General features: G+C 39.7%; 1 long non-coding RNA gene across 13 annotated transcripts in view; it reads left to right on the forward strand.

The window, feature by feature from the left end:
* LOC144288530 (uncharacterized) overlaps nucleotides 1-22,682 on the forward strand; it is a 344,649-nt gene that overhangs the window by 43,430 nt on the left and 278,537 nt on the right. For 10 of the 13 annotated variants that reach the window (XR_013356393.1, XR_013356399.1, XR_013356394.1 and 7 more), the window contains 3 exons: nucleotides 1,177-1,295; nucleotides 2,225-2,390; nucleotides 13,826-14,104. This is a non-coding gene — a long non-coding RNA (uncharacterized LOC144288530). Of the gene's footprint in view, nucleotides 1-1,176; nucleotides 1,296-2,224; nucleotides 2,391-13,825; nucleotides 14,105-15,079; nucleotides 15,189-19,096; nucleotides 20,425-22,682 lie in introns of those variants that run through there. The other 3 variants (XR_013356401.1, XR_013356392.1, XR_013356398.1) reach the window with 3 other exon arrangements.

Raw genomic sequence — 22,682 nt, forward strand, 5'->3', positions numbered from 1 at the left:
AAAGGATAGCATTATCTATCCAAAGTAACAATAGGTCAAAGCTCAACTAAGTATATTTTTTACAAGATGGCACAAAAATAATTGATGTTTTCAATAATGACCACTACAAAACCCCGAAATGACTTCTGAAATGAAGATTGATCTTTATGACAAGGTCAGCCTCGTGAATCTGATCGGGTTTAATTCCTTAAAAATTGGTCTGCTCCTTTAAATGTACATAATTCTACGTACACTTAGGACATCTATTTTCAGAATGGGTGATTGGGTAGACTGTCCTATTCTGCAATAATTTTAGAGAGAGGGAATTTCCACACTCCTACTTTTACTCTACCGCACGAAGCAAAGTAGGAGTTACCTGTGCTCTGTGGCCATGTCAAGGAACCACAATTTGAGACTCAACTTGTTATCGTGAATGCAGCGATTCCGTGTTCGCCAGAGTGGCAAACAAACATGACCATGTAGGTGGAAATGAAAATTCCTTAGTAATCAATATTTCCACATGGAATATCGCTGTGCCCGCATATTCTATTTACTTATTCCATGCAGCCATGCAGATACCTACCTCGATTATAAGAATTAACATTTGTCATGTGCTTTTCTTCTCCAGATCCTGCTTCAGTTATTAAAGGTCCTTGGTTCTAGAGCAGCTTAAACTAATTTTATATCATAAATGTCCAGTAGATGGCAGTCTGTGCACTAGGATTCACAGACCATCCTCACTCCAAGAGCAGTGTTTTGGTGGTTTTTTTTTTTTTTTTTAAATCTACATTTTGGAAGCTGAAGTTTCATACATGAGATTCCGTTTCAAGCTATATCTTCACGTATAGCTTTAAATAACTGCAAATAGAGGATATCTCAGCTTTTTTGTTTCATTTTGCTTGAAAAAATTTTGGCCTAATGAAACAGGATTCATTTATTAATCGACAAGCACTGGAATAATAAAGCCAATAAATTAATTTTCTTTTTTTTAAACGATTTTATTTATTTATTCACGAGGGACACACACAGAGAGGCAGAGACACAGGCAGAGGGAGTCAGTCCCTGCACGGGGAGCCTGATGCGGGACTCGATCCCAGGAGCCCGGGATCATGACCTTAGCCGAAGGTAGACACTCAAACACTGAGCTATTGGTGCCCCAATAAATTGATTTTCAGTAAGTTTCCTTAATTTGTTAAGGAGGAGCAGCCTGGGGGATGTGAATCTTGGCCAAGATGCTGCCCTATCAATGTGGCAACGTACCAGATGATGCTTCGTTCTACAAAGTTTCCTCTATTGTTGAAAGACACAACGTATAGGTAATTGTAGGAATTTTTATTAATGTTAAATACTGCAAAGTGGCTGTTGTACAGGCTGCTAGTCTGATTTCTCAATAAGGGAAATTTTAGGGGGATTAAAAAAGAGATAGAAAATGATAATGAAACGTTTTCACCTAGAGGATAGGAGTTTCCATGGGGACTTTGCCCTGGTGGTTGTTCTTGTCTGCCTCAAAAACCTTAGGCAGGATAAAGAACTTGTCCCACTCCTCTGCGGAGCAGAGAGGAAGAATAGTTGTTTCCAGGAATCTGTGCATTCAGAGCAGTGATTGTGAGTTTGTCAGAAATAAGCAAGTGTGAGGCTGCCGGAGGTGGGGAGGTGGTTGGGGTGGTGGTGAGGCTGGCAAGGTTAGAGGGAGGTCAAGGAAAGCCCTTTCCTGATCAGAGGATCAGGGATGTGCCAGGGCAGGCCACAGACTGTTGGAAGCCAAAGGACATAGAAGAACATGTAGTAAGAAAATCAGGCTAAGGCGAGAGCTGATGAGCAAAGAGTAAGTCTTTACACATGCCGTTTGCTTGATTCTGAAGCAAATTTCAGAATGTGCTTTTTACCGGGCCATCGTCTTCTTAGTCTTCACATCTTAGCCTCATGTGAATATTTCTTTAGTAAATGAATGTATAGATGACCATGCAGAGGAAAGAAATATTCTAAGCCTCAGAGTTTGCCGATAGGAAAGAGGCAGCAATGAGAGCCATGGTAGCTAGTGGTGGCGGGGGAGAGCTCCTCGTGGGCAGGGGAGCAAGTTGCTGCCACCCCGAGAAAAGCCACAGAATCTCCGGGTCCACTGTAAGGAAGTGCGAAGGTCAGGATGACAGCTTAAAAAGAGATCAAGACAGTGCCACTTCTGGGTGTTTATTCAAAAGAATCTAAAGCAGGTTGTGAAGAGATCTTTGTACACTTATGTTCACAGCAGCGTCATTCACACTAGCCAAAAAGTCGGAGTACTCCAAATGTCCATCGATGCACGGAAGGCTAAACAACATGTGCTAAATACAAACAATAGACTATTATTCAGCTTTAAAAGGGAAGGAAATTCTGACACATGCTGCAACATGGATGAACCTTGAGGACATTACGTAAGTGAAATGAGCTGGTCGCGAACAGACCCTGTGTTATTCCACTTACATGAGATGTCTAGAGTAGTCGAGCTCATAGAACCAGAGAGTAGAACGGTGGTGGCCGGGGCTGGTGGAGGAGGAAGTGAGGAGATGTTGTTCAGTGGGTGTAGCATTTCGGTTTTGTTTTACAAGATCAAAAACTTCTGGAGATTGGTTTGCACGACAATGTGAATATACTTACCGCTGAAGAAAATAAGTGTTATATGTTGTGTACTTTAGCAGATTTAAAAATATATTAAAAAGAAAAAAAAAAAAACAAGCAAAACCAAACAAAATGAGGAGTCGAGAGTAGATGGTTCAGGGCAGAGTGCCTCAGCCAACATCTATGTCTATCTTTTCCTTGAGCCTGAAACCTCCACCTATAGTTCAGCCTTGTTCAAATCTGAGGAATTTAGGCATTTTTAGTCCAACATTCATGCCATTTATGGTCTAGTTGGGCCTTGGCCTTGTAATATTGCCTTGTCGCATTCCAGTTTTGTGAGCTGGGTCCTCGCATCCCTGTCCTGGCCTGCTGATGTCTCTAGGGCTGGGGTCCTGCCTTGCTCTATTATAGCTCCTTCTCTTCTCATACCTCATCCTTATCCTGCAGTGCTCATAGAAACAGTGCTCATCACCTTTCTTTGCTTGTCTTCCTGGGCCAAGAGAGGGTTTTTGAAATGGCCTGCTGGGGTGGGGGTGGGGGTACTTCTCTGGCCATAGGACAGGGTGAAGGCCTGGGTAGGGTTTGAGAGCCTGGCCTTATTAAACTGGCTCGGACCACTAAGTCAGGGATCAGCACACTATGGCCACAGGACAAATTCAGCCTGGCTCCTATTTTTGTCCAATGAAATAGAGTTTTATTGGAACACAGCCAAAGTGTGGAATGGCAAAGTTGACTAGTTATGACAAAGACCATATGTGCTGCAAGGCTTAAAAATACTATCTGGTCCAGAAAAATTTTGCATTAAGCTATTCACAGATTCAGAGGAGAATTGGTTGAAAATATTCACTTTGTCTCTAACCTCTTTCTGGGGTCAGGACCAAACCAAAACAGGCCACCACTTGGCTCAAACCAGCTACTTCTATAATTTGGAGTCAGCCCCACAATGCTGATCTAGAGTCGGTGCTAACAGTTTTTCGTTTTGCAAGCCTTATAGAAAGAGACTTGTGTTTTTCACAGAACTCATTGGAAATTATAAACTAGTGTTTGGTGCAAGTTGGATTTGTGCTCTAAGAACAACAACAAAGCACACACAACTTCTTGGAGGCTGCTTCAAGTTTTCCAGGACCATCATTTTTTATTCAGCCTACAAGAATGCTTGACTGTTTCTTTTATTATTATTATTTTTTGGAACTCTCTTGCTCCCCTTGGGTCTTATTGTTCTTATATGTATTTTTTTATACTCATGAGTCAGAACCTTGCTACAATGAGAAAAACGTTTGGTCTCGCAGGCCTGTGCTAGCGTGAGAGATGGCGATGAGGTGCAAGGATGTCACTGAACGAACTAAATATAGGCTCAGCAAGGCGCTCTCAGGCCAGGCCACTTCGCTGTAGAGGGAGGCCTGCTGCATGTCATGAGCCTCCCCCCCTTTCTCTGCCCTGTGTCTTTACAGGGCTCTGCGGAATCTTTCTCCTCGGGGTAGGGCTGATGAAGTGTTCCTAAATTCCCGGAGGATACGTGAAACATCAGGGAGCTTCATGAACCTTTCCTGGAGGAAGCGAGCTGGTTGTGGTGTCCAGGCATAGGGTTGGGAGCCTCCAGATCCCCCGTTAGAGCATGGGTTCTTCCCAGTTTCTTAAATTAACTTGCTGTGCATGTGGGGGGCAGCACTTAGCTCGGTGTGGTTTTCAATGTGCTGCTTTGTACAGATGAATCAGAGTGAAGTTTACAGATTAAACAATGGGGATGTGCATTTTCAACGACATGAAAATAGTAATGGGATAGGGTCACTTGAGGGAGAGCGTGAACAGTACTATATTTAAGCCAAAAAAGAATTGTCCCGCTGATTTTAAGCTTCCTCACTTGTCTGAGGCTGGCTGGCTTAAATCTTCTTAACGGTCTATGTCAGAAGGTAGGTTCCTGATTTCATGACCCTTCTTATAATTGATTCCCCATGTTCCGAAGCACAGAACCTAAATCCCATCCTGCAGGAGGAGAGATACCCCAGCAGAGGGAGAACATGAAGCCCTGCTTTGCCTCTGACTCACTGAGTGACCATGGAAAATTTTGATTACAAAACATGGAAAAGCCAAGTTTTTCCCTTGAGAAACATCTCCTTGACAGTGTCTGCTACCCATCCACACACCCTGTGTGTCTAACACTGACTCCTTGAGGAGCGAAGGAAGCTGGGACCTCCACAATTCTGAGGGAGAGGGGAGCAGCTGGGGTAACCAACTTGGCCGTGAGCCTCGTCTTGGTCATGGGTGGGTGTCTGTGTCGGTTAATCTGAGTGCAGCTGCTATAACAGATAAACCCTGAAACCTCAGTAGTTCAGCTTTTACTCATGTAAGAACCCATTAGTGCTGGAAGGAGGGGCTGGGTGGGGGATGGCATTTTCCGCTATGTAGTCTTTGGAACACCCAAGAGAAGAGATGCTTTGCTATTCCAACACATGGTTTTCATAGATGCCCTTAATCTAGACATCCAGCCGACAGATGGAGGGACACGTGGGAGGATTTTTATGGCTCAGGCCTGGAAACAGAGCACGTAATTTCTGCCCCAAATCCAGTGCCAGATCTGAGTCACATAGCCATGCAAAAACGGCTGGGAGATGTAGTTTAGCTGTGTGCCCAGGAGAAAAGGTAAAACAGTGTTGAGCACAACTCATCAGTCTCTGTCATACTGGCCAAAGTCTCATTCCCAGCATGGCTGATATTGGTGCCAGGATCTTAGAGTCTGATGATAAGTTGTACCTGTTTCTGAGAGAATCTGCTTAGTTGGAAGAGACCAGTGGCAGAGATGTGGAGAATTTGATTTAGTCCCCCTGGGGATGAGAAGAGGAGGCTTGGAAGAACCAAGCAGGGCTGCAGGGTGGAAGACCATAGCTAAATGATCTGGGCCCAAACAGACTTCAGTCCTGGGAGAAGTCGGAATGATTTCCAGGAAGCCCAAGATGGAAACTTAGTCATGATTCCTTGATCAGTGCAACGAAACAGAAGTTATAACCTGGGCTCTGGGGATCCCTGGGTGGCGCAGCGGTTTGGCGCCTGCCTTTGGCCCAGGGCGCGATCCTGGAGACCCGGGATCGAATCCCACGTCGGGCTCCCGGTGCATGGAGCCTGCTTCTCCCTCTGCCTGTGTCTCTGCGCCTCTCTCTCTCTCTGTGACTATCATAAATAAATAAAAAATTAAAAAAATAAATAAATAAAAAAATAACCTGGGCTCTGGGTGGTTTCTCAGGGTCTGAGATGAACGTACTGGACATGATATGGAAAGTCAGATTCTAGACCATGCTACGTGGTGGAGAGGGATCTCTAGGGCTCCGCTAGACTCAGTGCAATGAACCCTGGAGGTGATTAGGTAAAGGTCTTGTGTTTCTTCAGTTGGTTGGGGTTGAGGAATATAGTTACACACACCCTTTCTCTCTTCCCTTCAATCTAGTGGAAATTGTTGTTGAGTCTCCAAGATCTATTTCACTACAGCTCTCAACTTATCTTGGTTATTTCTTTCATTTTCCTGACCAGGCAACTTGGCAGAGCCAAGAACCCCCCTGTGAATCTGCAGTTGTAGAATTGATGAGAAAGTTTGGAATTCCCAGCCCCTTTGGTAGCCCTCTGGACTCAGTCCACACCTAGAAGTAACACCTCTTTCAGTTGGAGCATTTTCCCAGCACAAGATATGGAGATGTTAGGGATCTGTCCATTTCAGCTCAGTGAATCCGAGTGACTATGGAATTGTAGCAAATCCACCCCCCCCCCCACTCATGGTGCCAAGGGCCCCAAGAGAAGAACTATTATAAGTAGGGCATCAATCCTAAGGCAAAAGTAGGATGGGGGGCTAAGAGCCTGAGGACTGTAGTTGCCTACCACCCTCCCTTCAGGTGGCTGGAGACACTGAGGCCAGAAGATAGAGCTACTTGGGAAGCCATGGAGGAGTTCACGGCCCAGAATTTCTGACTGCATACTAATTTTTGAAGGGATGGATTTGCAGTGGGCAAAGTTGGAGTATGTGGCTAATGGTTCAGGGCCAGGGAAGCTGGCATAAGGGGCTTACAGTCTGCTAGAACTAGGGCTTTCCTTTTAGATCTCTGAAATTTTAGGACAACCAAAAAGGTTTTACTTATACTTCATTTGCTACTAAACACCAGAACCAAAACAATAGTTGACACGACTTACACTGCTTTCCACCCTGGAGTAAGTGAGGGAAAGGAGTAGACAAGTAGACAAGTAGACCTGCCCCCAGGTGGGTGTAGTAGACAAAGGTGGAGGGGATGCCGCTGCCTTTCAGGCAGGTCTCCATAGGATCAGGCCACGTGAGCGGATGTTGTTAGCAGCACTCTACCCGTATCCTTAGACCTTTCAGTATGTGCATCTCAAGTTTAAGGGCTTTTTTGGAGGTCAGGAAAGGGAGACTTCTTTGCCTCACAGGCCTCACAGGCTGCAAGTACCAGGGAATTAACACCTGCCACCTCCGCCCTGAGCCCTGGGAGCAGGCTTCAATCAACCTGGGAATTGGATATAAATGCTTTCTCTCTTGCCCGCTGGGTGGGATATTGTGAGGCATGTGTTGTGCGTTGTTTTTCTGAGTTTTCTTGCACGTAAGCCAACCACAGTAGCTGACTCTTACAGCTGCCTTTCCTTTCCTGTACCACTTTCCTAGCTCCCAACTGATGTTTCCGCTCTTCTCAAATAAATGGTTTACATGTGAATCTTTGTCTTAGGATATCCTTTTGGGAGAATGCAAAGACTCTATTTTTCCAGAAGATAGCCTGGGCTGCATGCAGGGGTTATTCTGATACTTTCAAAATAGTCTTTCCCTAGGCAGATACTTCGGGATCATGATGGAATTTAGTCCCGACTTTCCCCCTTAGCTAATCTTGATTGACACATGGTGATTCCCATTAGAATTTTCTTTTATTTTTTGATATCCAAAGAAAATTTACCTCCACATAAATTACAATAGTGCCCTAAAAATTTTTTTTTTGATATTATCCTCAGTGAGAAATGTGCTCTAGATTGCAACTCACTACACACACATAAAAGCATGTTTCATAAAAGTGAAACAAGTCTTACTAAATTCATCCTATTGCCTTTGCAATCTGTGATCTGCTCTGATATTTCTTTTTTTTTTTAAGATTTTATTTATTTGTTCATGAGAGACACAGAAAGAGAGGCAGAGACACAGGCAGAGGGAGGAGAAGCAGGATCCATGCAGGGAGCCGGATGTGGGACTTGATCCTGGGACTCCAGGATCACACGCTGGGCCAAAGGCAGGCACTCGACCACTGAGTCACCCAGGCGTCCCTATTCTAATATTCCTATCCTATCCTATCCTATCCTTGCCTATCCCGTCCCATCCCATCCCATCCCATCCCATCCCATCCCATCCCATCCCATCCCGTCTCATCCCATCCCATTCCATCCTACTCCATCCCATTTTATTCTCTTCCCATTCAAAAATGAAAACTATTACCTACTAAATCAGTTTTGTAATTCTATAATAGGTCAGTGCTCACAGTTTGAGAAACACTAGCTGGAGGAGACATACACTTCAAAACAGACTGACAAAAACAGCATCCTTAAAGGAAGAAAGTTCAAGAAGGGGATTTATACACTACTATTTACTGTCCCTCAAAGTAGCTATGTAGCCACGTTTGTTATTAGAACCCACAATTTTTAACATCCTCTGTTCCTAGAAGAAAGAAAAAATTAGTAAATTGTAGGTACCAGGCTGTTTGGTACCAGGCGGGAATTTTTTCAGATATCTCCAGTTCAATGAGAAGATACTCTGCATTTTCCAATGGACCAAATAGATATTTGGGAGTATCAAATATCTACTGTTTTAGCTTATGTGCAATTATCCAAGTCTCAGTTGGATAATTGGGAGGAAATTGGGAGGCTTTGGAAGGTTCGGAGCAACACTACTGGGTTTGCACTTACTTTTAAGAATGGCTCTGGCGTGTTGACTGGCTGGAGGGACCAGCAGCAGGACACGCCCAAGCTGTGTGCTCACCATCATCTCATACGTGTGTGGTTATCTCTAGGTGGGTCATGGCCTTACCAGGGGCGTATTTGTATGGGGCTTAGAAGAAAGAAAATGAGGAGAAGCACTGAACTCCAAGGTTAAGCCCTATGACTGGGAAAAGGAAGAGTTCAAAGAGAATCTCAACCATTCAAGGGGAGAACTCTGAAGGGAGATCAACACTATTCTAGTCTCTGTAAATTATCATTCTTTAGCACAAACAGAAGGATGTGTGTGTGTGTGTGTGTGTGTGTGTGTGTGTGTACTTTTACCCGAGCAGCGGATAGTTAACTTTTGAAATACTGGGCTAAGAAATTCATACTTTGTGAATGCTCAGCTAATACTTGAAAGAATATAACTAGCAATATTATAGCTTAATCTCCAGGAGCACAAGAAAGTTTGCTAGTCACCGTATGGGATGCTAGAATATTTTTTTTCATTAGTGAAATGAGTGGTGATCAAGTAATGTGGATTAGCTGAAAATATTGTACACGCACCACTGCCCTCGTGTGAGCAATAGGGAGTTTGACTCCAGAGAGAGCCCTACTGTCCACTCCCTTGATAGGGGTCTTCTTGGACCAGGGCCTTACCCAGGCTTTGCTTCAATCTCCACAGAGGATCCTGTGGCCTGACTTCCGACAAGTTCAGATGAATTCTTCACCAGAGCACTGACCTGCTTGAGTGACCCTTTTATTTCTGATGTTGCTTAGGACTCCATTGTCCTTATTGTCTCAGGGTATATTTAGCTGTTTTGGGGGCCTGCGTGTGATGAGTATTTGAACATGTGGCTTCTTTGTTTTGAAATGTGCTTTCCGTAAAACATATCACTTGATATGAAATTGTGGGAAAGAAGAATTATAATTCTCACTTGTTTTTGGTTGCTGGAAGTGATTAACCTAAAACTCACGAGCAACCAAATTAGCTTGTCAGTTTCCTAGATACACTCATTTGATCTAAGAAGCTTCTTTGAGGGTCAGAGAAAAACACTGGTTTTTGAACACAGCCTGGTAAGTTTAATTGGATTTGTCTCCAGCTCAGCCCTCATAGTTCTATGGATATGGGGCCGTGACAAAGGATGAATCCAAAGGCCACCTCACTATGGCCCTAATAAAAAATGTGGAGTGGAAGGCAGCCCTGCTTTGAGGCACAGTCATAAAGTGGGTAGCAGTATGATTTTTCTTCAAAACACAAGATGTAATATTACATTTCTTTCCTTTCTCTAAAGAAATTTAATATGCTCCAGTCCCCCATTTAGCCTGACTGGTGGAAAGGCCAAACTCTGCCATGATGGGATGCTTCTTGGCATCATGTGAATGACCAAAGGGTATTGGTCCCCAAATAAAGAAATACTATTCCTCAAGAATAGGGATTTTCCTGAGGCTCTGTGCTTATTGCCAAGGCTAGGAGAGCAGTACCCAGGGTCCAGCCTCCTTAGAAACATTTCCTTCTGGGGTCTTGTCGCATTTTGGGTCACTGCATGGGATCAGGGTAGAGGCTTCCAGTGCTTGTGGAACCCACGCACCTCTGCTATCTCCCCAGTCTTGAAGGACACTCCCCAAGTCACCTTCTGGTCTAGCTCCTTCCATTCCTTTTATTTCTGGGAGGATCCCATGTCCATAAAGTAAGAGTAACTTACTCTTCAAGGCCTTTAGAAACACAGTGTGAAATCTCCTTCTTGGAAGAGTGGTTGGGAAATAATATGCCAGTATAGGGTTTTTCCTACAAACACAGATCCTGCAATGTAACCCTGTTGTGCTGGCAGCCACATCCAATAATGTGGAGAAATGGGTGAGAGGAATAACTGCAGATTTGTCACTTAAAGCAACCCAGCAAGCAGGATATAGCCTCATGAGATATGAAACAGCAGAAAAAAAGTGGAAATAAAAGTGGAAGAAAGCAACTTTTTACTTTTTTTTTTTTTGGGGGGGGGGGGGCATATGTATGTCTTTCCAGTGCAAGGAAATGGATTATTACTTGCTGATAATACATGCATCATAACTATGACAATCATTATTTAAAAGTATTGCTGAATTCAAGATGAATAACATTTTAATAATAATCTACATTTGCTTAGCATTGTATATTTTCATACATGTGATCTCATTTGTTGTTGACCACATTTTGGGAAGGAGACATGGCAGGTAGGGGTTCCCCCTTTTGCACCTAAGAAAAGTCAAATGGTTTTCTTGGTACTTGAGCTCCAAAGTCAGTCAACTGGTAGACAGTTGAGTGGGACTAGAACACAAGTAGGTTGCTCTTCTACTTAAGCGCTCTGCCCTAAGCTATAAGATGGGAGTAAAAATATGGTTTATGGATGGTTTATCATGGCTGAGTAATATTCCATTGTATATGTGCATATATTACATCATCTCTATCCATTCAACTATAGATGGACACAGGTTGCTTCCATATTTTGGCTATCGCAAATAATGCTGCAATAAACATAGAAGTGCATATATGTTTTTGAATTAGTGTTTTCATAGTCTTTGGTTAGATACCCAGTAGTGGAATTACTAGATCACAGGGTAATTCTATTTTTGTTTTTTTGAGGAACTTCCATACTGTTTTCCACACTGGCTGCACCAGTTTGCATTCCTACCAACAGTGCACAAGAGTTCCTTTTTCTTTTTTCTATTTTTAAAAAGATTTTATTTATTTATTCATGAGAGACACAGAGAGAGAGGCAGAGACACAGGCAGAGGGAGAAGCAGGCTCCACTCAGGGAGCCTGATGCAGGACTTGATCTCAAGACCTCAGGATCATGACCTGAGCCAAAGGTGGATGCTCAACCACGAGCCACCCAGGTGCCCCAAGAGTTCCTTTTTCTCCATATCCTTGCCACCACTTGTTGTTTCTTGTGTTGTTGAATTTTGCCATTCTGATAGGTGTGAGGTGATATCTCATTTCTGGATTTTATTTGCATTTCTCTGATGATGAGTGGTGTTGAGCATCTCTTTATGTTTCGCCATCTGTTTGTCTTCTTTGAAGAAATGTCTGTTAATGTCTGCTGCCCATTTTTAAATTGGGTTATTTGTTTTTTTTGTGTTGAGCTATATAAGTTCTTTATATATTTTGGAGACTAGCCCTTTATTGTATATATCATTTACAAATATATTCTCCCATTTAGTAGGCTTTTTGTTTTGTTGTTTCCTTTGCTGTTCAGGAGCTTTTTATTTTGATCTAATCCCAGTAGTTTATTTTTGCTTTTGTTTCCCTTGACTCAGGAGACATATCTAGAAAAATACTCCTATGACTGATGTCAGAGATATTATTGCCTGTGCTCTCTTCTAGGATTTTTATGGTTTCAAGTCCCCCATTTAGACCTTTAATCCATTTTGAGTTTATTTTTGTGTCTGGTATAAGACAGTGGTCCAGTTTCATTCTTTTGCATGTGGCTGTCCAGTTTTCCCAATATCATTTGCTGAAGAGACTTTTTCCCATTGCATATTCTTGCCTCCTTTGTCAAAGATTAATTGACCATAGAATTGTAGTTTTTTTTCTGCACCCTCAATTCTGCTCTATTGATCTATGTGTCTGTACCGTGTTGTTTTGATTACTTCAGGTTTGTAGTATATCTTAAAATCAAGAATTGTGATACTTCCAGTTTTATTCTTTTTCAAGATTTATTCAGCTATTTGAAGTCTTTTGTGGTTCCAAACAAATTTTAGGATTATTTGTTCTAGTTCTGTGAAAAATGCTGTTTGTATTTTGATAGGGATTGTATTAAGTCTATAGATTGCTCTGGATACTAGTGAGTGAATCGGTGACTTTGAAGTATAACTTTTGAATTGACCACAAAAGGCTTTCTTCACAATATCCAGTGAGTGACTAAATTCTCTCTTCCTTTGGACCACTTATTTAACCCCAACTGAGCTGAGAAAATGAGTAGATATTGAATGCTTCTGGAATTCTGAAGCTGAGAGCTTTTGGAGGAATGTATGGAAAGTTTAGTTAGGTATGTTTCATTCATAAATGTTTGAAGAGCAGCTACTATGTGCCAAGCATCATCCTAGACTCCAGTGCTGCTGTGTCCAATACAGTAGCCATGAACCACAAGTTGTGGTTTAAATTGAAATTAAATGCAATAAAAAATTTTTGATCCTGGTCTCACTAGCCACATTTCAAAATAGCCACATATGACTAGTGGCTACTATTGGACAGCGCAGATACAGATTCTTAATGGAATAATGTTCCTTTTGAGAGCTTCCCACTTATTATAATGGAAATAGAGCATTTCTATAATCACAGAAAGTTCTCTGGGACAACACTGCTTCAAAGTCACAAAATGTAAAGGGATCAGACTTGGCGCCTCTATTTTAAGAATTTATGATCGTTGTAGAACAATCAGCAGAACTTAGAATATGTCACAGTAAATTCTATGACAGAATTACCAGTTAAGTTTAGCAGATATTTATTGTGCAAGTCACTATGCTGAACTCTGTGGACACAATGGTGGCTAAAAATTGGTTCCTGCCCCATAGTATCTTATAGTTCAATGAAGATAGGAATAAAATGCCTCAAGTACTTGAGGACCAGAGCAGCTTTCTCTGCCTGGGAAAGTTATGAGAGGAAAACACAATTATGCCCATTTCTTTTGTCTTCATTTACATGAATAGCACAGAAAATAATAACTGTGTTATGTAATGAGCAATTATTATAATTTTGCATTGACATTCTCAAAGTACTGAGCTCCCTTTGCTCTGTTTTATAAATGAGCCTGGACCATAGGATGAGAACCATGACAGCTCCCAAATTTGCTTGGCAATATTATTCATAACGCAGGCAGTCAGACCTCATGCCAATGATACTTCTTGCCCTCGCCTGCTTAAAGCAGAGAGAGGCTCCCTCCTGTCCTCTTCCCACCACCATGGGTCAGGTGCAATAGATATTTGTATTTAATAATAGTCTCACAGTTCTAGGTGACCAGCAGTGATCTTTTATTGAGACTTCTGGCAGCAGCTGTTTTGTGTCTCTTCTCCCTTTATTATGTCTCATTTAAATTGCATAAATAATGAAATAGTTATGTCATTTACAGTAAGATAACTCCTTGTCTAATTTGTGGGCAGTGGCTGAATATTAATTGTATTTTCCAAGACTCATATGAAAGAGGCATCTATTCATTGGCTGAATTCTGGAGGGGAGTAAAGGGGAGCTCCTCATTGCCATCTAGGATTAGCGCCAAGGATTTAACCCTCGGGTTCTTTTCTCACTGGTATTAATGTTACTTTATAGAGAGGAAGTTGCCAAGGAGTGGAAGCACATTGCTGTGAAGACAGAAGTCCAGTTCAAGCTGGTTTATTCCCTTATTTCAGTGACCTTGGGTAGTTACTTCTTTTTATCTGTGCCTGTGTTGCTGCCTCTACGATTGATACTAATACAGCTTTTGTTGCACTTGCTGTTTGTTTTTAAATCTTTGCAATCTTAATTGCTAAAGAGAGACCTGTCAGCCTGAACTCACAGAAAATCTGGATTTCTTTCTTGCTTCACCAGTCATTCGTTAAGCAACCCTAGGTAAGTCATTTATCCTTGGTGTTTTATTCTTTCCATATATAAAATGGGGTTATGAGTACATTTCTCTTGCTATTTCATGGGAATACAGGAGGAGAGAGATGTCAAAGAGTTTGGAAGATTAGAGTTTTATGGAGATTGAGATTGTCATGGACATGTTTGCCAGCTTGCCAGTCACATCCCTATTGCTAATTAGCTTCTCCTTCCTTCCACAATTCCTTGAATGGGCAACCTTTCAAACCAAACTATGACTGACTAGACCAGAGTGGACATCAAATGTAGGAGGAGCCAATCTAGTCTCTAGTCTGAGCCAATGAGACTAGCGTCTGTTAATATAGACTTGAGTCTGTTAATATATAGACCCAGAAATGGAAGTCAGATGATAATGGATCCTTGTAGGAAAAGTCAGGTAGATTTTGGGCATTTGACTCAGTTCATATTGATGCGCACAAGAAGAGATATGGTCTAAGAAGACAGGCAAAAGAATGGCTTGGATGTGTTAAGAAAAGCAGGTAAGTGACCCAGAGGCACTAGAGAGAATGAAATAGGGTAATGGAAGGAGAGGCTGTCAGAAACTTTTTAATTTCCATGAGGTCTGGCTTGTTTTAGGCATTTTCACACTTTTATTTGCACCACAGTCTAATGAGATAGGAAGCAATATGGTTGCCAGCTGAAGAGAGCTTAGTTACAAGGCTCATCCATGACCACAGCTGGTTCTGAGGTTGGTTGAGGATTTGATTGTAGGTTCCTGCTTCTATGGTCAAAGTTTTTTTCTGTTATAGGATGGCTTATTATTTTCATTCATTATTGTTTAAGGTTAAAATAAGAAGATCTAAAGAAATTGTTCTAGTCCAGTGTAAATACTGATATATTAAAGGCTGATATATTATTTGTAAATGGCTTAGACAATATTTGACACATATCTTGGTTATGTGTCCTAATGCCAAAACCTCACTGTTAAATTTATTTCCTCCTCAGGAATATAGATGACACTACTACTTTTTTCCTATTCATCTCACCAATATCATTACTCATTTCTGTTAGAAGCAGAGTGTGAGAGTTTGCAAGATGACATATATTTTAATTGGTATGTATTCATGGTTTTGATAGATATTTTCTGACTTTGGTCATCTCCTCAGTGAGCCTGCATCTTCAAAAAATATTAGAACATATTTAGTGATAATCACAAAAGCAAATATCAACATTTAAGTTCTAAGATAGTATAAAAAATGTATTGTTTCATCAAGTCAATCAATGGTTTCCAAATTTTCTTAGTGATGGAATTATTTAACCAAACAAAATATCATGCAGAAAACTAGTATGAAAAATTACAGTGGAGCTTGTCAGTCTGAAGGAAGTGGTGGATGTTATTCCTCTCATCTCTATCCTTATCCTCTGTCATCTTAGAGAACCTACTCAACACTTCTGTATTCTATAGAGCACAGTTTCAAAGCCATCATATTAAACCATGAAATTTATTGTCAATTTTTATTTTACAAAAAGCTATTTTCTCAGCAGAAAAATGGCAAAACGTTAATTTCGTCTTGGAATTGCTTTCATTGATGCTTTTACTGAGCTTCCTTGAAGACAAAAGCCTTCATCTCACCCATCTTTGTCTTATTTTTCTATTCCCTTACATCAAATAGTTGCTCCATAAATGCCTATTGAAGGAACAAAGTGAACTATTATGTGAGCACAACCTTGGACTAGAGAACATATTATTTGCATGACTTTTAACCACTTAGTGTTCTTTTTTTTTCCTCTTAGTAACACATAATGCTATTGTAATACTGCCAAATGGTGCTCTGCTTTTGGGATTTCTCCCAAGAATGGGATGAATTTCTCCATAAAGAAGAGCTTTGGAACTAATGTCATGGGTGTTAAACTCACTGGGTAACCTTGAGTAAGTTATTGAACTCCAATGAGCTTCTGTTTTCTGATCTCGAAGACAGAGCAGTCGTATCCTCTTGACTTAGATAAGTAGCACAAAAGCCGTATGGCTATTGTAGGAGTACTGTGTGTGAAATGCTTAGCACATTGCTTGGCATATGTTATATGTTCAATATATGGAAGTTATTTTTATTTTGAGGGAAATATAAGAAACAATGAAGCAAAGAACAAAAGTCACTGTAAAAATGTAAAGTCAACCTCAAGGCAAATTACACCTATCAATGTGAGTGTTGTGCTGTGCATTTCACAGTGCTTGCTTGTATTATAGGATTGACAGAAATTTCTGTTCAGAGTTGGCAGGTAACTAAATCTTACCTTTTCCAAGAGGTTATGCAATGTGATAAAGGATTTAAGAAATATCTTCTCAAAAAGGACTTTGACTAATGCCTGGAATAGTTATTATCTCATTAATAGTTGCATCATATTAATAAAAATGAAGAAGAGTAGGCTTCACTCCTAAACGGGTTTGGCATTCATAGAGTGGCTCAGGCTGGCAGCTGTTGTCTTTCTCTCTCTTTTTTTTATTGCTTTTCTCCTGTTGCAAACACCCTATGATTTATGCTAGTTTTCTTATATTTTTCAGTTGTTTTGTTAAAGAGCTATTTGGGTGAATAGTAAATGATTCAAAATTCTGTAGCATCAAATCCACCATTCCACTTGATTTTATTTGCTTTCCTCATGTCTCGGTCTCCCCACTCCTCTCTCATCACACACACACACACACACACACACACACATACACAAAATCCTTCTTCCTTACTCGTAGCTTTCTAGCTCTGTGGAATTTTGTGTGACTCATCACATAGTGGAATTGATGAAGTCAACAGCTGTTGGAAAGTCAACTTTTTCCTTAGTAACTGTATCAACACGTGTTTGCTATTATTCAATTAAGAAAAATACATATATCAAATATCCTGGTAGTTTTTGCTAAAATTTTCGTTGGCGAAACTCATATTTTGACATAACAAAAAGGTTAAATGGGTACAGTAGAGAAAGTTTTGATGGAGGAACAAAATCATGGAGAAATAAAGTGGAAGAAGAAGAACAAATGGCTACATTGTTGGGAACTCTGTAATTTATATCAGAATGTGTTCAGTGACTTTCTTTATGACACTATTAATGGTAAAGCAGAAACTTGGCACCTCATGCCTTCCTAGTGTCGAGGACGGTCTGACTACCTATCTATTCATTTATGCATCTAACAAATAATTGGGTGTCTATTATGGTGAAATATCTGCTTCTTGGAGTTTACATCCTAAGGGGGATAAAGAATAAAATATTGTAAATGGAAAAATAAAATGATTGCTCAATGTGATGCGGGCTGTGAGGGAAATAGGCAAGAGGTTAAGATATGGGTTAATTAGGGAGAACTTGCTTCAAGTAGGGAAGACATGGAAGACCGCTCTCTTAGAGGTCAATGAGATTGAGACCCAAAGGATAAGAAGGAGGCAGCAAAGTAGAAAGGCAGATGTAAGAGCATTTGGTCAGAGGGAACAGCTGTGCGAAATCCTGTGACCCGATAGGGCTTAATGCGTTCTCAGAACTGAAGATCAGTGTGTCTGGAGCACAGATAGTGAGGAGGTCTGAGATAAGGTGAGAGAGAGATGTAGGGGCTGGATCATATAAGACTTTGTAGGCCTTGGGGCAGCCCAGGTGGCTCAGCAGTTTAGCGCCGCCTTCAGCCCAGGGCCTGATCCTGGAGACTCGGGATCGAGTCCCATGTCGGGCTGCCTGCATGGAGCCTGCTTCTCCCTCTGCCTGTGTCTCTGCCTCTCTCTCTCTCTCTCTCTGTGTCTCTCATGAATAAATAAATAAAAAATCTTAAAAAAAAAAAGACTTTATAGGCCTTGATAAAGGGATTCAATTTTAAACAATATGAGAAGTCATTGGAGGGTTTTAAGCTGTGTATGCATGTGTGTGTATGTGTGTGACTGTGTTGCCATATAGCAAAATGGCCAAATGAGTTAAATGGAGTACAAGAGTGGAAACAGAAAGACTGATTAGGGTAGACCAGGACTTAAATGATGGTTGCTCACACTGAGGTAGTGACAATGGAGAGGTGGCAAGAGTTCCAAAAAAAGATACATAGTCAAGATGGAACTGACAAAATTCTATGACCTGATGATGCAAGAGAAACTGCTAAATGGCATGGAGATCATTTCATGGAAGTGAAAAACCACATGACCAATAAATATATGAAGAAATGCTCCACCTCATTTGTAATCAGAGAGTTATAAATCAAAACGAAAATAAGATACCATTTTATGCCCATTTAATTAGCAAAATTAAGAAGTGTGCCAGTTCCAAATGCTGGTTGAAATGTGAATTGCTATCTGATAATAATGATTGAAAAGTCATTTGTCATTATCTAGAAAAACTGGGGATATGTTATACGTCAGGATTGAGTGATTCAGTCTTAATGACAACTCCTAGAGGAACTTATGTCCATAAGACTCCTCAGGACATTTGTCCAAGTATGTTTATAGTGGCACCATTGGCATCCCAAGGGTCCATCAAGAGTCAAATGGGTAAATAGTGGAATGTTCACATACTGAGATAATATATAGCAGTGAAAATGAATGAACTAGGATGATATTCAATAATATAGATGATTCTTTTTTTAAAAAAAGATTTTATTTATTTATTCATGAAAGACACACAGGTTGGGGGCGGGGGAGGCAGAGACACAGGCAGAGGGAGAAGCAGGCTCCATGCAGGGAGCCCGATGTGGGACTTGATCCGGGGTCTCCAGAATCATTCCTGGGCCGAAGGTAGGCGCTAAACTGCTGAGCCACCCAGCAGCCACCCAGCCTATATTGGGATCCCAATATAGATGATTCTTAAAATAAAGTTAAATTTAAAAAATCAAGTACCAGAATATTCCATCCCACATTATTTTTTTTTTAAGAAAAAAAAACATAAAAATAGCTAAAACTAATTTTCTGCTTGGGAGATTGTTTATATATAAAACTTTTTTTTTTTAAGGCAAGGAAATGATAAATACAAAGTTTAGGAGAATGACTTTTTGTCATTTCTCCATTTTAGCAGAAGGCAAAGAAAAGAAGGTTGAGAGCAAATAGAAGTAGATTTGTCCCACTGTGGGAAGAGGAGAGAATTTGCACTGATAGCTCCAGTAAGTTGGATGAGTAACATCTAGAGAAACTCATTATTGCTCAAGCAACTGGCAAATCTGAGGATGCATATGAAAGTCAAGTAAACGAAAGGATTCCTAGAGAAAAAAATGGAAGTGTTTTTAACCTTAATGGTAAAATGTTTTTGTCAGTTACTTATATCCAATTGGATTCCAACATGTTATTGAATTTTCCGAATAAATAAAAGTTTTATGGTTCATTTAAAAAAATTTATGTTTCTTTCCATCATTGAAATCTCTGTCCTGGAGTCTGTACATTAACTTGTCACTAGTCATTTTATGGTCTTGAATGTCACTAAACTATAATGTGATTAAATATACACTATTGCAAAACATTTTTTATGTTATAAAAATTTATATTGAAGTCTTGTAATCAAAGACTTTGGTAAATCTGTGAGAGTAATTTTAATTTTATATTTTAGATGTAAAATGTCTTAGTTTACATTTTAATTGTCATTCATATTGTTGACCATTATTTGTTCTTGATAGAGGTACAACTTGCTTTTCTGGGGTTTTGCATTACCATTAATTCTATGGTTTGGTGCCATAGTTCAGGCTCCAGACTCTGGATCCGAACTCTATGTCACTTGACTTTGTGACCTTGGGCAAGTTACTTGACTCCTCTGTGTTTAAATTTCCTAATCTGTAGAATTGAGATACTAGTGATAATACATACCTCATAGAATTATTGGGGAGATTAAATGAACTGATATATTTAAAGTGTGTAGAGCAGTGTTTGGCATGCAGAGATTATTATAAGGTTTAATTATTATTACTTAACTATTGCTGAAGTTTACTCCAACTCTGCTCATATTACTTGCTTATTATGTATTTAAGGATGTATCAAATGATTCTGCAAGTCAGTAGGAATAGGACACTTCATGAAGAAGAGGAAAGGTTAAGGCTTAGAAGCCATGCAGTGTAGATAGGGGAGAGGAAGGAGCAGGGCTTTAGTTGTTAGACACACCTGGATTAAACAAGATTCTTACTAGTTATGTAAATTGGCAACTCACTAAAATGAAATCTTTTGCAAAATGAAGACAATACATTTTGAAATCTTGTATAAATGATATAATGTCTGTAAAGCACTGGGAAATGATGCAATTTTTTGAAACCTCCTCTCCATTTTTTAAAGCAGAAAAAAAATAGTGGATCTTACATATAATTTTTAACTTTACTTTTTAAATTAACACTACATTACAAGCATATTTCCATGTCATTAACTATTTGATTACATAAGAATATTTAAAAGTTAACAGTTGTTTATTTTATTTAACCAGTTCCTATTTCTGAATATTTATGTTGTTTCCAATATTCTCTAATATTGGCGATCAAATAATGAATGTTTATGGTGATGAACCTTGGTATATCTGTTATTTGTTTTTAAAATTTTATTTATTTGAGAAAGTGAAATAAAATAAATAAAATTAAAATATAAAATTTATTTATTTATTTGAGAGAGAGGGAGAAGGAGATAGAGCGCACAAGTGGGAGTAGGGTGGGGAAGGAGGGGCAGAGGGAGAGGGAGAAGCAGACTTCTTGTTGAGCAGGGAGCCTGCTGCAGGGCTTGACCCCAGGACCCTGGGATCATGACCTGAGCCAAAGGCAGACGCTTAACTAACTGAGCCACCCAGGTGCCTCCCCCGTATTTGTATTTAATAAGTGAAATTGTAGGATCAATCAAATATACATTTAATTGTTCTCCAAAAGGCTTGTATCAGTTACATTCAACCACGCAATGGATGACTGTGCTTGCTTCCCTGCACCCTCACCAACTTGGATATTATTTTTTTTTAATCACATCAAACTCCAACAAAAATAGTATCTCATTGCTTTGATTTGTATTATATCATTATTAATGAGTGTGTTTTCATATGATTGTTGAGCACTCTTTTTGTGAATTATCTTTTCATTTCTTTGCCTATTTTTCTACCGCTAGGTTCCTCTTTTTCTTGATTTATGAGGGTTCTCTATATTTCAGTGAACTATAATGCTTTACTATAATTATATATATGTATATATAATTTGTGTTATATTACAGTATCTTTCTCTGCTCTCCTCTTTCCTCTCAGTTTTATAAATATGGATTTTAATTTATAACTAGAATATCAGTACCTAGATCAGAGATGGTATGAGTCAACTATTCAGATGGAGTTCTACTCTTAAGTTAGTGTGTATTATTATTTAAATAACACCTACTGAAAGTGTGATGTATGAAGCTGCTTATTCCCAATATGGAATAAAAGTTGTCTGAAGCCATGTAGTTATTTGTATGTTCAGAAATGGAACTGTTTCATGTGTGTGGCTGAACCAAAATATATATAAGTGAAGTCTTGATTTTGTTAATATCTATTCATTTAGAAATTCAAACAATAAAATCAAAAGAAAGATAATCCTTCTTTAAAGTCACTTCATGAGTTTTGTTTGAATTGGGTGTGTAACTTTGGCCAGGATTTCATATGCTGCCATAGTTAAGACGTGTTTCTACTCCATGTACTGGAAATGGCTTTATTGGGCAAATACAAATGTCAGGCTGGGTTACTAAATATGTTATCTCAGTGCTTTCTTGAGAGCCCAATAGAGAGAGAGAGAGAGAGAGACTCTGTAAACTTCATGAAAGAAATTTCAGAGAGATATTAGAAGAGGATCCCCTTTACAAAATTTCGTTTGGAAGCTGTGATAGTCTTTTGTGTCCACTTAATTAGGCTACGAGGTGCCCAGATATTTGGTCAAATATTATTTTGGGCATTCTTGTGCGGGTGTTTTTTGATGAATCTCACTTAAATTGGTAGACCAAGTAAAGCAGACTGTGCTCCCGAATGTAGGTGTGCCTAATCCAATCAGTTGAAGAGGCTGAATGAACTGATCCTTCTTTGCATAAGAGAATTCCTCCTGTTTGCCTTCAAACTGAGACACTGTTTTTTTTTTGTTTGTTTGTTTTTGTTTTTTGTTTTTTTTTTAGTACCTTTGGACTGGAACTAAATAAAACATCAGCTTTTCCTAGGTCTTGAGCTTGCTAGCTTTCAGGCAGGATTTACACCACTGTCTCTCTTGGGTCTTCATTTTGTTGACTCACCTTGTGTATCTTGAGACTTGTTAGACTCCATAAATCATGTGAACCACTTTTTTTTTTCACTTTCTTAAAATAAATCTCTTTATCTATATGCATGTCTTTATACATCTATGTATATTATTTTTTATATATACCACTATGTGAATATGGAGAATCCATTTATTTCTGATTGGTTTTGCTTCTCTGAAGAACTCTAATACAGAAGCTCTGAATGTAAACTTAGCCAAGGCCAAAAATAAATTGTGACTGAAATATGCCTCTTAAAAAAAAATCCCAGTTAAGGCGTGGCAAATTTCAAGGCACTAGCCCCTCAAATGAGAGGGGCATTTGTCATTTACCAAATGAGAATATTAATATCTATCACACAAAGTCGTTGGGGCTCAAATTAGATGACATATTGGGTGATT

This window comes from Canis aureus, chromosome 18 (assembly GCF_053574225.1).
Source record: "Canis aureus isolate CA01 chromosome 18, VMU_Caureus_v.1.0, whole genome shotgun sequence".
Classification (NCBI taxonomy): domain Eukaryota; kingdom Metazoa; phylum Chordata; class Mammalia; order Carnivora; family Canidae; genus Canis; species Canis aureus.